This window comes from Lonchura striata, chromosome 1 (genome assembly GCF_046129695.1).
Source record: "Lonchura striata isolate bLonStr1 chromosome 1, bLonStr1.mat, whole genome shotgun sequence".
Taxonomy (NCBI): Eukaryota; Metazoa; Chordata; class Aves; order Passeriformes; family Estrildidae; genus Lonchura; species Lonchura striata.
In genome coordinates this window covers 48362841-48378902 of record NC_134603.1, presented here as the reverse complement: position 1 = coordinate 48378902, position 16062 = coordinate 48362841, and the positions used below count along the sequence as shown (strand labels likewise).

Below are 16062 nucleotides of genomic sequence, written 5' to 3'. Positions count from 1 at the left end.
AAGATCAGGCATATCACTTTCATTTGCACTTAATTTTATTACTGACAGAAGATACTGAGAGAGGAGAAAAATATTTAAGCAAACAGACTTGCAAAATTCTCTGTTTAACACAAGAAATGAGGATTCAACATTTTCCTCCAAACACTTTTTAAATTAAGAGGTCCCAGTTACCACATTTAGACCACCTGGAATCTGTTTTGAGGTTCTAAAGTAATAAAAATAAAATATTTTAGTATGCTGAATTTTGTATTTCTATTTTATTACCTGAAAATGTAGCTAAAGTGTATGAATTGAAAAGAATATAGAAAAGTCCTCAGACATCAAGGGCAACAAGTAAAGCAGGCAAAGCAAGGAATAGAGCTTGGTGCTATTGTACTATTATTTCCTAAATGGATCGTGAGTACCTCTAGTTGAGATACTTCTTCAACGCCCCACCAGCTCAATTCAATTCCCATTCCTGCCCAGCCAAAAATGCTTGCAATAAAGATGGATGATGAAATTTAGAAATTTAGCAAATAGTGGGATTGGTGAGAAAAGGAGTCACAACTGAAGGCTGGGTGTTTTGAAGGTCAGGCTCACATGTGTTGACAGGGTGGGAGTTTATGCAATAGACTCATCTGCTCTGTTTGGTGAAAGGTCAGTGCTACTAACTTCTGTATCAGAAATCAGTCAGATGTAATAGAGGCTTAGATTGTCAGAGCTTTAGGTGATTTCTGTGCATGGCAACTGACTTTTTAAAATGGAATTCAGTACTTATTTTGACTATTTTTAATAACATTGCGAGTTAACTTTCTTTTAGAACTATACATCATATTTTAGGAGCCTGATGTCAAAGAAAAGGTGCATGTGAATAGACTCGCAGAAATATCCATCTCTCACTTGGGCCTCAGAAGACGTTCCAGATGCTCAAACACTTGGAAGTGGGTTCTGGGTTTATTTGAATATCTGGACTCAAAATACTGCAAAGGTGACTGTTTAAGGGCTTGACAATCATTATCCCTTTGCAGGTGGGGGCTGAGTCTTTTTCATAATCTGTCTCTTAGTAAGTAGTTGAAAATTATTATGTTCAAAACAGTATGTCAGGAAAGATAAGTAATAACACATTATTAGAGAAATAATTTGGCATGGCCGTGCACTAAAAGCATCTGTAACTCTCTTAAGCTTCTGAACTGTCAAGGGTTAGCATTCCTATTTTTTTTAACTGTTTTATCTTAATTGCATTATAAAAGCCTAAAAGACATGACAGCAGTATCAGTTAATATTGAAATGGAAGCCACATATTAAAAAAATATATAAAGAATCACAAAATAGAAATGCCTGAGACAAAATTACTTCTGTATGTGTCTGATGAGAAAGGTCACAAGAAAATGAATTTTGTGAGTTGTGCACATAAGTACAGGAAAACAGGTGCTTACAAACTTTAGGACAGAAAACCAAGTATAAAATTCTTCAGCTACCATGGTTATTTTGGTACAGTTTGGATGGACTTCAAGTGAGTAGTTTTGAACATTTCAGAGTGATAAATAAAATCCTTGACAGAATGTAAAACTGTGATTGTTTAAAAGAGAAATTCCTTGAGGAAAAATGTGAGAGGCAGAACAGATGTTCCACTTTCCAGATGAGATGTCTTCAGCAAACCCATGGATCCACTGTAGCTGAATTGAAGAGTTGTTCATCCTACATTTTCACACGGTGAAGCGAACACTTGTTTACTGATGGAAGGGAGTTACTTCTTCTTTTTCAATAAATATTTCATTATATAACTACAAAGAGAGACAAATTAAACCTCCAAACACCAGCTAATAGGTCCAAAGCTTAATGGTTCTTTACAAGGCAAAGGACACATGACACTTCTTTCCCACATTTTCGTAAAATGATTAAGCACCACCATTCCGAGAAAAAAAAAAATGTTCTGGTAAATTACTTTTGTGACATCAGGAAAAATAGACTTCTTTGCAGATATATAATAGTCTCTAATGGCAAGATATTTATTTACAAGTAAATATAAATAGTCAGTTTGGGGTTTAGTCAAGGCATACTTAATTTCAACTAAAAAAGCCAAAGAGGAGAGAAGAAAATTGTCATTGTCAGATGACAGTATATCATGTCTACCCTTGATTAGTGACTTCAGGAATTTAAGAACCAGATTTTGAGAGAGGCTCTGCTTTCACCCAGGGGCTGCATCTCTGTAGTCATGAATGAATTTCTTCAGCCCACATTTTATTTGGGAGCAAAGGACTGTAACTCACATCCACAGCAGTGAGCAGGAGGAACTGTGGCTCTGATTTTGATAGTTCTGATCCACATTTTTTAATTTTTTTGTTTCACACCAGAGGAAAAATTCCTTTGTTTAGTTTCACTTATTCCATACAATTTAGCTAAATATTGGACCAGATAACTTTTGAATTGACTAAACCTCAATTTGGACAAAGAAACAGATACAGTTCTGAGTTTGGTTTGAAGATATTCATGAACATAAACTTGTCTCTTTGTCACAGCTTGTCCCAAAGATCCTAGCAAACCTTAAAGGAAATCTGACACAACCTAAAACTTACCCAGGCAATAGAGTGAAACATGATGGACTTCACTCCTTACTGCTTAAAGAACTCCTCATTTGGCATTAGTTTAGAAGTTCTTCATGCAGATACATGAAGAGGTGACAACATCTGAGTAGCACACAATCAACATAGAGAGGAAGGCAAGTGTCAAGTCTTCAGGTGTGCACAGAACTTATGCTGCCCAGCCCTTGCATCTGCTGCTCTGGCACTTTGCATACTACTGGAACATGACCCATTTCAGAAAAAAATATGTTTATAAATATGCTTTTTTTATCAGCATGACATTTTTCAGCTCTACATATCTTGTGACACTTAGAAAGAACTTCCGAACAAGTCACCCTCATGTTTTTCAAAGTTTGATTGATTCATTGATAGCTGTGCACTAAGAAGGACCAGGTTTCTGCTATATGGAAGTCAACTCTGCCTTGCAAAACTCAGATTAAAAGAGTGCACTAGTCATGGCACTTCTGCCAAAGGATTGGATCAAACTGGTTAGTCTCAAAAGACTTATTAGCGCCTCATATACACCAGATTTTTGGGCCCTATGTGCAGCTGGTTGAGAAGGAGAACAACTTTGAAAACTCAGTAGTGTCAATGCCCTGTGGCTCTGCCAGCCCTGCCAGCCCCGCCTGTCCCTCTCCCTCTTTCCAGGGCTCCCCCTACCCTGCCCACAGCCCAGAACTTCATGTCAGCTTGCAATGACCATCAGCCCCCTGCTCCAAAACCACAGCAGGGCCATCTCCAGTTCTCAACTGCCCTGCTTCAACCTACAGGTCCATGTCTTGGCCTGTCCCCAGCCCCAGGGATGTGCCCAACGCTCCTGGCTGCGGTGTGGGATGAGCCCCAGCTGCCAGAACCTGCCCTGACAGACCCAGCACAGAGCTTTCATGGTCCCCAGGGAGCCCCCAGGGAGCCCTTGGCCCTGGCAGTGCTCTGATGGGATGGGAGATAAATTTTACAGCTCCAGACAGATGAGCTGGATTTTCCAATATGCAAAAACCCCACTGGATTTTCCAACAGTTTTCCCTGAAGAAGGCTACAATACAACTCTAGATACATGCTTTTGAGGTGTTCCTGTGTTGTTGCTTCAACAGTGTGCCCCAGCAGCAGCACAACATGTGCTGCAGCTGGAGCCCATCCAAGCCCACTCCTGCTCCTCCCACCCTTTCAGATCCTCCTGAACAAGTTCATTTTGAGCTTTTCCTGGACTCTTTTGTGCAAGTCTTCTTGAGCAATCTGTTTGATTACAGATCGAAACAGTGATCTTGAGGCTGCATCTGTGAGAAGCAGCAATGGAGTGCAGGGAGTTTCTCTGGTCCCCACAGGTGCTTCTGCAAGGGCTGAAGTGTGTCCTAGCTGGAAAATCCTTCATGGTGCTGGTGGCACCAGGGCAGTGTCAGTGTCAGTGTGTTGACGTGAGGTTACTGCAGGGCTTTATTTCTGGATTTATTGAAAAGGATGGAACACCTGTCCTATGAGGAAAGTCTGAGAAAACTGGAATTGTTCCACTTGGAGAAGAGAAGGCTCTGGAGAGACCTTATTGTGGCCTTTCAGAAGGGACTACAAGAGAGCTGGGGAGAGTCATTTTACAAGGCCATGTAGTGGTAGAACAAGGAGGAGTGGCTTTGAACTTGAAGGGGGTATGCTTAGATTTAGATATTAGGAAGACATTCTTTACTGTGGTGGTGAGGAACTGGAAAGAGTTGCCCAGAGAAAATGGGATGCCTCATCCCTGGAAGTGTTCAAGGCCAGGTTGGATGGGGCTCTGAGCAACCTGGTTCATTGGAAGACAACCCTGGCCATGGCAGGGATTTGGAACTATGACTTTTAAAGCCCATTCCAAACCAAACCATTATATGATTTACAAGAGGAGTGTGGGGCAAGCTGTGAGCTGCTGTTCAGTAAAACAAGAGTCCTGTTGACCAGCTGGAAAAAGATCAAAAAGAAATAATTTTGTTTTTCAGCAAAGATTAACTCTGTTAGATACGTGGTAGATTTTCTCATTGTAAAGACAATAAATCTCAGGACTAAGGAGTAGAGAAATTCTGAGTAACCTCTTTCATTTAAGGCATTCATTAATTATTTGACAAAAATCTTTGCCAGTGGCCTAGATATACCTGATGCCTTTCAGCAAAAAAATAGATTAGAATATTTATTTAAATCCTTAACACATTTGATTTCTATGATTCCTATTTCTACTACTGCAAGGAATTTTTGTACATTAGAGTTAAGAACAGTATCTTATCCATATTTTTACATAGCATCTAACCACATGTGTCTTTTGCAGCATGATCCTCTGGTAGTCCAAAAAACAGAAAAAAAAGGAACAAAACCATGTTTTGCTCCTGCCACTCCTAAAAAAAAATTGTCTTCGATACCTTTGCATTAAAACAAAATTGTGGAAAGTGAAGCAGGAGGTTTTGCCTGCAGGAAATAAAAACAAAACAAAATCCAGAATAAGAATTTGATATTTTTCCATTTAAAAAGAAAACTAAAAGGAAGAAGGAATCATCTCATCTAAAAGTGCTAATCCCAGAAGCATTGTAATAGCTGAAAAATATCTTCTTCACATCTTCTATGCAAATAATCTTTATCCACTTTTAGATAATGACTTTTGGGTAGTGAAGAACAGATTTCCTTTGGGAACACTTTCATGTCATATGGCATTCAGTTCCTGAAAACAGCAATTGATCTGTGGAGGTCAAATATACTTAAGATATGATTAATATTACCAGAAATTAGTCCCTCAATAGTCTATTTTTCAGAGACAATACCAATAATCAGCTGGCTTCTTTTCCATGCACACATAACACATACCATATTGCTGTTACTTTGCAGAGCTTGTATTTAGCATTTTTCCCATTTTGGGATTCACTCTTTTGTTGGTATTATTAGACATAAGCCCATTAAACTAATTTTCACCAGCATTAGTACAATTTACATGGCCCAAGGCCCACAGTTTTAGCAGTACTTTTGCTATATTAGCAATGGGTCTCTTGTGAGAAATCTGCTGTGCAGAAATTTTACTGTGCTTATGTGACAGCTGTTCACCATGTGTTTGAAAGGAACTATCAGGTGTGTTTCTAATTCAAGTGTTTAAAGAATCATCAACAGAAAATGGCAGCTGACAAATCTAGGTTTCCTTTATTCTAAGCCAAAGTTTTGGTGAGAGGAATTTATTGAAGAAACAATAACAGATATTAACAGCAGTTTTCTGACATATCAAACTTTTGATATGCTGCTCTGATTTTCTAAGATCATTCTGGCATTTGCTTGTATAGACACAAGAGGAAATAAATACACAATACCTTGTCAGATGCTATAACTTTCTGTGGGTTTTTTGGTTTTTTTCTTTTATGATAACTGTTCTGCTTAGAATACTTGTATGAAAAAGCATACAGCCCCAAATTTGAGGTGTCATTTTGCAATGCAGGACACTCAAATGGAAGTTTCTGGGAGTGCAGGATCTAAGAGTTCTAGATGTAAAAGCATAAAAACTTCTGTATTGTCCCAGACCAGTGGTCCAAGTCCAAAACTGCTTGCCTACCTCCAACAGCAGCTGCTAACAGATGCTTAGGAAAGACTATAAGAACAGCACATGCCTGCATTGACTCTTTTCCCCCAAGCACTTATAGCTTGTGGCTGTTTGTGGCTTAAGGAATTATTAAGTGAATCCTCATTCTGATGTTCTGTCCTTGCTTGACTTTTCCCTATGAATATGTCTAATTGCATTTTGAACAGTTTTATACCTTTGACTTGCATCAGCTACATGAAATGAGTTTCACAGCTTAATTAGGAGTTGTGCCAAACCAAATGTCTTTTCTGGGCTGGACTTTAAGTTTTGTGTCCCCTCCCTGCCCCTGCTGCCCTGCTGAAATCTTACTTCAAACATGACTAGAATTTCAAAGTTCAACACCTAATAAATAAGAACTTCTGCCCATTTCATCCCTTTGCTGTGACACTCTGGTATACTGGACAATTTGAAATTGCACTCTGTGGATGACAGCTATGTGCTTCATCTACATATCATTACTGACTTGTCCCTCAAACATAACCAGAGGCCACGGTGAAGTTTGGAGTGCTGCAAAAGCTGGGTACTGCAAGAGGGTACCTGCAGGAGCCTGAAGACAAACATGCTCAGAACTTATAGCAAAGCAGCTTTAACTTAAACTACAGTTCTGCAAGTGAGGCAGATGTGAAATACCAGAGCAGTCCAAGCATTCCACACTGATTCTAGCTACACTCATCTTATCAGGCAAGAGGAAGAGATAAGCTAATTTTTTGATCAGGCTTAGCATTCTCAGATAATACTGTGTCAGCAATGCCTTGTTTATAAGCAAAATTCATTCAATAGTGTAAATTATAATGTTAGTTCTGGACTACCCAGCTATGCAAATGGCAAAGAACTGCATCTGAGATTTTAGGTCAGAGCAAGACATGGTGCCTGCTCTTTGCTGGCAAGTCTGACACCCTGGAGCACATCCAGGCATCTCTGAGACACAGGAATTCCCCACCTGCAACTTGTAAAATGACCTTAGAAAGCCCAGAGTTGATGTGAATCTACGCACTGTTGTGCAGGTAAGGATGAGGGTTGAATAACATTTTTCAGATGTATTAGACCATCCATTTCAATGTCAGTGGTGGCTAGAAAGACAATCATGGCCAAGAGGCACATGGAATGAAACTAATAAAAAGTCCTCAAGCCATATCTCATCCTCTCCTGGAGACCCTAGCACAAGGAACATTTCAGAAGACACAGATTTTGATTTGTAAGTTTTTTCTCTTATGCCAACCATTCCCAGATATTTCAACAGGCAAGAAAGGCAAATGCAGCAGAGATTTAAAAGAGCCCAGTACAGGTTAGGTTGTGAGTGGCTGGGGTGCAGCCTTGCTGAAGGGTCCTGGTACACAACAAAGGCTGAACATGAGTCAGCAGAGCATGGCTGCAGCAACAAAGTCAACCTGGATCCTGGGCTGCAGCCACAGGGGCATTACTGGCAGTGATGGAGATGAGATCATTCCACTCAGGGTTGGTCAGGTTGCATCTGGACCGCTGTGTCCAGTTCTGGTTACTACACTTCAAGAAAGACAGAAGCAGACTGGAGAGTTCAAATAAAGGCTGCAAAGATGATCAAAGGGATGGAGAACCTGCTCCATGAGGAAAGGCTGAAGGAGTTAGATCTTTCATCCATGGAGAAGAGAAGGCTTACAGTGATCTCATCATGGTGTTCCAGTACTTAGAGAGCAGATACAAGGAGTACAGAGACTCTTTCTTCACAAGGAGACACATGGAAAAGACAATGGGTACAAGTTGTACTAGGAGATGTTTCATCTTGATATAAGAAAGAAATTTTCTACAGTGAGAATAATAACTCAGTGAAACAACCTTATTAGGAAAATGGTCCCCATCACTGAAGGTTTTCAACTTGAGTGTAGTCAGGCTGCTAGACAATGCCATTGAGGCTCCCTTTCCCAAGAAAACTTGGGCCCTTTGAGGTCCCTTCCAACCTGGGCTGTTCCATTGTGATTCTGTTATTTAAATTAGGGCAGGGGTACACTGTACATAGGGTCACTACAAGTTCTAAGGAGATCAGAAGGACCAGACTGTGTTTGTGGCGTTTCCCCAGTCTTGCTCCAAGAGGACACATTGCCCAAGATGCACTGGCCCCACATTTGTAGCTGGCATTTGGTTGCAGAAGTGCTGCTCTGTTTTGAGGCAGTGTTTGCAGAGCTGTTACAGCTGGGCCAAGCATTAATTGTACAGAATTTTCAAGGAAGGGGACAAAATTTACCTGTGGAAGACAAGTGAACTGGTTAATTGACCTTGTTAGGAAAACAATGTCAGAACAGAGAATTCACTTTCTTTATCATTGACACATTTGCAAAATAGCATCATTTTCTCAGTAATTTCATTCAATAAAGGGGAAAGGAAAGGGAAGGAGTTGTGAAAATTTTGCACAATGTTCTTTTGTCATTTGTAGAAACATTCTGAAGTGTTCTCTTTCTTTTACTTTTCTTCGTAAAAAGGACTGTTCATTTAATTTTATATTTTATCAAAAAATATTAAATTTCCACATCTCAAAACGAAGTATCCAGGTCAACCTGACACTAATCCTTTATGAAATACCCCTCTGCATAGAACTTGTAGAGTTACTGGTGCCATAGCTAATGAGGATGAGTGGGCAGTCTTTTGCCAAATAGAATTTCCATCTTCTTCAAGTCTCTGCTAATAAACTGTGACTCCATGGGGTCTGAAAGTTCATGTTCTTTTTCACTGCACACTTGCAAGAATAATTTCCTCACCATGGATAACAGCAGCTTGGGGACAAATGATTGCTATACAGTCCCAATACCAGATTGCTTGGCCTGACACAACTTCTACTGAATGATTTCTGAGTTGGTTTCTAGGAGTTACCTTTTTCTGTTACTGTTGTTCCCAGCTCGTGTAGCATGGGTACTCATTATTTCTCTGCTCTCTCACAAGGTTTTTAATAGCACAGTATGGTGGTAAGTTTCAAAATGCACCCATCCTTTTATTACTGGTAGGTATCATGTCTTCCATCACCCATTCACAATCCATTCATTTTTCTCTTTCATTTGCTCTAGCTTGTGTCATATCTGATGCTCTCTTGAAGCATGTACTGTCATTTTCCAAGTGTATGGGCATGGCACCAACCACAGTAAAAGTTCAGGCCAGCTGATAAATGTTGTTACATAATTGCCCAATAATTGTAATTATCATCAGAGACAGATGCCTGCTACTAATCATAAAAACATCTAGCCTTCTCTTGCTGCTCCCCTGTTGTGTTCTTATTTTTCTTCTTGCTTTTCTTTATACTTTTTTAATCCCTTTTTTTTTTTCTTCTGAACAGACACCTTCAAATAAAATGCTCCCTCAATGAAGCTTTCCCTCTGCATTAATCTGGTAAGAATGCTGACAGCATCCTAGTTCCACAGACTGTTATAAGTGAAGTCAGGTGACTGAATGATGTCCATTTCCACAGTATCACAGGAATATTACTGTGCTGAAGTAAAATATAAATGTGCTCTTGCTTGTTGTGCTTTTCTTCATTTCCCATGCTCTGCAGTAAACTGCATTGGTGTTCCTTCCTGGAGAGAGGTGGCTGCAAGCAAGGAGACACACACTCAGCTAAGAAACATCTGTCTGAGCCAGCTGCAGCAGATTTCATAGGTCACTCACATACAAGGCTGACAATGTCCCATATGTCACCTCCACAGCCTCAAATCTTTGTTCTGTCCTAGCTCAAAAGGCCCCTTCAGACAGATGGATGACTCCTACTTCCCTTATTCCCTGTAGGTGAAAGAAAAACTGAATGCTTGTGGGACAGTGGAAGTCTATCACTGCTCAGCCCTTGCAGACTTCACTCTGCATGCTCCCTGATTTTGCTTCATGACCACAAGATGTCTCCTGTGATCCATGGAAATAGCAAAAGGCTGGCAGGCTAAAGAAGTGTAGGAAAAAAAGGGAGCAGCCTCCAGGAAATGCCTGAGAGGAGATTCCTGATGCATGTCCCATCTCCCACCCAAGAGAAGACAATCCCAGAGAAAAAATTATCAGCTTTGAAGAGAGAAGGAAAATCTGATTAAATTTCTCCTTGAAGCAACAGACTAACTGGAACAGCCTGTAAACATTCCCAGTTCATAAGCATCCTATGTGCAAGCAGAGACCAAAAGACTGACAAAGTGGTGAGAAATGGCTGTGAAATACAAGAAGAAACAAGAGCTTCCTTCAACTCCATTATTTCCAGGAGAGAAGCTTCAAGAACCATCATGAGTTTGTTTGGGCAGACATAGCAAGTCTCAGGCTTTACTTTTCACAGACTTTTTTTTCAGGCTTGTCCAATATTGGTTATTGTCTCAGTCCACAGTGGAGCAGCTCTGTGTGCAGCCTGCAGTCATTGGTTCCCTTCATTTCCAGGCAGGCCTGCAGCATGTGTCAGGTTTTTGGTTAATGCATTCCTTCATCCATACTCTAATGTCACACTAAAGAACAGACTTGCCCCCGTGAACTGCTCTGCTTCTAGTTTTGGTTCTCCTTTTAGGAATGTAATTGCCTGTAACATGTAATGAAACTGGATTTTTCACTTGGAAGTTAGAGCTAGTCAGGATGCTTGAGAATATGTATTTCTAAAACTTTCCATTAAAAAGGAAATGGGGAAAACCATCATGTATCTAGAAATTCAGCACACTGTTAAAAAAAAAATAAAAAGCCAAACCACCTGACATTTTCTCTATCAACATTTTTTCAGCTTGAAGTTTGGGGAATTTTTAAAATAAACTAGACAAGTCCTTAGAAATCTCCTGACAAATATTTTTGCCCTCATCAATTATCATTTGCTGGAAGAAACTCATACTTATAATTGAAAGTATCTGTCATATTAAATTATACACTCTTGTAAGTTTGTAATTTAATTTATAATTTATAATTGCAACTTGTAAGGCACAAATGCATGAAAAAAAAATTAATTCATATTAATTGCTGTATTCAGACTGACAGGAGAACTCCCATGACTTAAGCAAATCACAGAAATGGAGGAAAACCTGCTCTCAGGATTACCAGCTGTGTAGTACACCAACAGACCTGCACAGACTTCTAAATCAGGTTTCCCACTTGAAATCAGTGCCAGGGTGGTTGTCACAGTATTTCCTCAAGCAGCAAAGGAACAGCTGCTACAAAGGAAGTTCCTACCTCTGTAGGAAAGGAACCTTAAGGAATAAGCAGATGTTGGGAATGGTGGCCTCCAGTCTAACTCCCAAATGCTGTGCTTAAAGAGCCGCTACAGACAGACAGCAGGTAACTTGTTACCCCTCCTTGTAGGCCCTGAGAGCACCTGTCCCAGCAATTGGCTTTTTTTTAACTCCACATTTAAAGATTCCAAATGCTTCCTCTCTTTCATGCACTTGTCTGCTATTTAACTCTTCTAGAAGAAGCACATGTGATATATGTAATGGTGTATTTGAAGGCAAAAGTGTCAGTTGCAATGAGAAGGGTGGAACTTAAGCTCAGTATTTTTTCCATGTCCACTTTTATTAAAGAGTATTCTCTTTCCAGCAGCATTTTCTCTCATGAGCAGCTCCACTGAGGTCAGTGAGACTGCTTTTCAGGCTGTATGATTTACCTCTTGATGAATATAACCCAAAAAAGACAAGTGGAAAATCCTCCCGGCTTCTGAATAAGGTTTCGTAAGATACATAAATGATACCAGAGGCTGTTCTGAGGTATAATGCATAAACTGACTTGTGGTTTTCATGTGAAATTGAATAAATACCTCCAAAGTATATTATTAAATATTCTAGTATGAAAGATCTCTCTGAGCACTTTTGTAAATTTCTATTCTTGAAATATTGATTCAATAATTTTGAAGAACCACTATGGTTTTCTATAAATACCGAACCAAGCTACCCACAAAATTTGTTGTATGAGTGCATAGGCTACTGCATTCCTCTATGCAATGTGCATTATGGAATTTATTATTTATGCATGTTACTCCTTATCCATCATGAATAATCTGAGATGAGCTCAGTTGATTAGAGCATGGTGCTGGTAACACCAAGGTTGCATATTTGATCCCTGCTGGGCTGTTCACTCATTGGACCAGGTGATCCTTGTGGGTCCCTTCCAACTCAGAATATTCTGTGATTCTGTGATTGTTTAAAAAAGATGTAACTAAAAATACTTAGAAAAATGGTGAATGGTTTACTTTCAAACTAACTGTAGAAAAGGTATAAATCAATTTGAATTACAACTATCTGAGTTCTATGAGTAACTATTTGACTTAATTAATTTGAGTGATAGCCACCATCTTTGGTAAAACTGATAACTAGGCCTTGAGCTGAAGTATTATTTTTCTGAAACCTTCTCACAATGGTACATCAATTCCTCAGTTTTCCTACAGCTATACATTTAGCCAGATATATGTGTGTCTCTGTGTGTCTGTATGTGCATTTCCTGCATGGGACACTGAGAACACCAGTTAATGTTTGATTTGTACATACACTTTTTATATAGGTGTGTTTGTTTTTCTGCTGGTCTTAGGCAGCATACCTGACCCTGAGTAAAACCTTTGAACTCTCAAGTGTCATTTATTGGTGAAGTCAAACAATGTTTATTCAGCACTAGCTCTAACTTTAAGCTTGTCAAAATTGGCTTTGTCCAACATAATCTATTTTATTCTTCTCCAAAAATACCATAGCTGAACTTTTATTAGGAGGCCCCTGCCTCCTTTGACAGAGTCAATATAACCAGAAGCAAGCACTAACCAAAACAATCTTGAACTAGTCTAATAGTTTTCATCATCTTAGCATCTACACTTACCACGTTCATCAAGAAACTAAACCTCATCTTAATCCTACAGGTTTTAGAAGTTTTCCTGAATTCTTCAGATTCTTGTGAACCAAACTCTAGCATTAACCCAGCCACAGAGCTGACATATATCCCTGCATCAACAGACCAGTGAATTAATTTCCCCAACCAGGGTCATCTGCACATCTGACTCAACACATCTTGTCAATCCAGAAGTCATTTGTCTCCTCAACCGTCTTAAAGCCTGGATTAGGATCAAACTCTAACCCTAGTTTTAATCAGAACTCAGAGTTTAATCTGCAGTTGTGACTAGCATCTTTGTCCCCTGCTACCTCTTTGGATCAGCCCTTCCCATCTGAACCTCTAGCTGCAGCTCCAGCCTTCCCTGAAAGGACCCACATCCCATCCTGCCTGGTGACCCTGAATTGTCCCTTACCAGCCCTAGTCCCCATTTAACTTTAAAGTTTTTGTAGGAATACAGAATAATCACAGCTTTTTCCAGTATTCTTTTGCAAAACTCAAATCTTTGCCCCAATCCTAACACTAGGGTCAGAAGTGAACCTTCTCAGTTATCCCTGCCACCTCCAGCCATGTCCCATTTCTGTGGTGGCAAGGAATGAAGAAATTCAACAATATCCTGCAGTATCCATGTGGAGAAGGGCTGAGGTTACTGTAGGGAAGATTGTTTAGGTGTAAGGAGTCAGTGATTTTGGGCCTGTGGTGCAAGGCACAATTACAATTAGAGCTGAAATTCACCAGCAATGCTAAGACTAAGGAAGAACATACATTCTAGTACCTGCAAAGTGCATGGTGCTAGGTAAGAGCTTCTGCTGTGAGGAATGAGTTATGCCTGCAAGATTTGGTAGGCTGCATCTAGCAGAGAATCTTTAATACTCAATTTAGTGTTTCAGAAGAAATTAACTGAGGGGGGATTTTGCTGATTGTTGTGATTTGCAAAGCTTAACACTAGGAACCCCCAATTATCTTAACTGATGTGGTTGTTGGACACCGGCTGGCATCTAAGTTCCACACAGCTGTTTGCTCACTTCCCCCTGGTGGGCTGAGGGACAGAATTGGAAGAGTAAAAGTTAGAAAACATATAGGTTGAGAAAAAAAAGACAATTTCATAGATAAAGCAAAAGTCTCACACACAAGCAAAGCAAATCATTCACCATTCCCCATGGGTACGGAGGTGTCCAGCCAACTCCAAGAAAGCCAAGCTCTATCACACTTAAAGTGACTTGGGAACACAAACTCCATCACTCTGAGTTCTCCCCTGCTTCCTTCTTCTTCCCCCAGCTCTGTATGCTGAGCATGTTGCCATATGATATGTAATATTCCTCTGGATATATGGGGCCACCTGTACCAGCCGTGTCCCCTCCCAGCTCCTTGTGCACCCCCAGCCTGCTTGCTGGTGGGGTGTGAGGAGCAGAAAATGCCTTGACTCTGATTTAAGCACTGCTAAGCAACAGCTAAGACATCTCTGTGTTATCAACACTGTTTTCAGTACACTCGAAGTGTGGGATAAGGGGCCAGTTCCAGGGATGTGAAGCTGTATCTGTTACAGGTGCTCAGGATTATAAAGCAGGGGACCAACACCAGGAATTGGAAATGGCTTTATATTATCTGCTAGCCATTCAGGAACTGTTTTAGGTAGTACTTTGTAATGTAGTTTGTAGATCCTTGGTTTTCAGCAATGGGTTTCTTTTTAAATGAGGCTGAATATACTCCTTTCCCCAAGGGAGACGGGGAAATCATCTGAAGTCATGTAGAGACATGAGGCATGGCTACAGTGGTGAATTCTGGGTACATGAGCTTGAAAGAAACTTGGATTACAGAGCACTAGGTGATGTGCCAGGATTTCAGCAGGGAAGCAACCTCATGGCAGGCACCCAGGGAAGCAGGCAGGCTGGTTCAAGAGCAAGGCACTGCAGTGTGGGATCATAGCTGAAGTGCTCAGAGTGATACAATTAACTTGAAAGGGGGATGCAGGCTGCATAAACTTCACATCCATACTTGCCCTAGAGAAGGAGCAAGCTCCTGTGGTTGAAGTGTGCTAAGAGGATTCCTTCTGAGTTTGGCGGCACAAAGTGTGTACACAGAGGTCCAAAAAGCAGCTTTTTCATGCATGAGGATGCTTGTCAAATCTTTGTCCCACCAACCTGTGTGTACTTCCATGCCCTGTGGAAAGACACAACAAAATTATAATGTCAACAATCATGAGGGTACTTCACCAGTGTCTTTCACTCTGTGATAGCCCACAGAGACCAAAGTCAGCCAGGCCGTGTGAGCCACTCCCTCTGGAGACCTGCAACCACAGCTGCTCCTCCTGGGTCAGCTGGCACAGTGTCAGGTTTACCATTGTTCTGCCAGAGAAACACAAAGTGTAGCAGATACCCAATAGAGAGAGTAAAATGTGGCTTTACCTTTGTCTGGGGTAAAGTACTGTATTACTGACTGCAGAAACATGTATCCTCCCAGGATGGCAAAGGGTCCTTTAAAGCACAGAGCAAAAGTGCAGCAGAGAAACAAGCAGAAATACAAATTTTAAACACTGTGGAACTTCAAAAAGTGCAGAAGTTCTGTCACAGGTAAGACAATGTCAGCATCGGACCAGGACTTCTGAAACTCAGCTTCAGACCATCATAGTGAATTGAGTTACCCTGCCCTGAGGTTGTATTCCACCACTCATTGAGACATGCTGGCAGTGCAAGAACGTGTTCAGACATAAAAATGCAAAACAACTCACCTCATTAAATTCTACAAAGGAGATACATACATGCTGTTACTTTCTTTTTTGTTTTGTTTTTTAACTAGCCATTTGCAGAGAGCAAGACTAATTCTTCTATCATTTTAACTGACACCAAAGCAGACTATGATAAACTCTTTGCTCTGAGAAAGAGTAGCTGTGCTGTAGCCCCTAAAAAGTACTGCTTACATCGAACTTTAATGCATTTGGATACCTTGTGTATTAGAAACTATATAAAAATTTTCAGCATCATTTCTTTTAAAATTACTCATGGAAAGTGATAATTTCACAAATACCTTGTTACTTTTGGAGTATTTTTACTCTCTTGTCAGTGAGTATCTCTGCTTATGAATGATATTTTTAAACTGTTTTCTTTCATTTTATTTTAGTTAGAAAGTCTTTGTGTTCACACTAACAGTGAAAAACAAAAC

General features: G+C 40.2%; 1 long non-coding RNA gene across 1 annotated transcript; it reads left to right on the top strand.

The window, feature by feature from the left end:
- The first annotated feature begins 9065 nt into the window (after window positions 1–9065).
- On the top strand, window positions 9066–10235 carry LOC110482368 (uncharacterized). The gene is made up of 3 exons (XR_002467408.2): window positions 9066–9100; window positions 9431–9483; window positions 9877–10235. It is a non-coding gene; the product is annotated as an uncharacterized LOC110482368 (long non-coding RNA).
- The last annotated feature ends 5827 nt before the right edge of the window (window positions 10236–16062 follow it).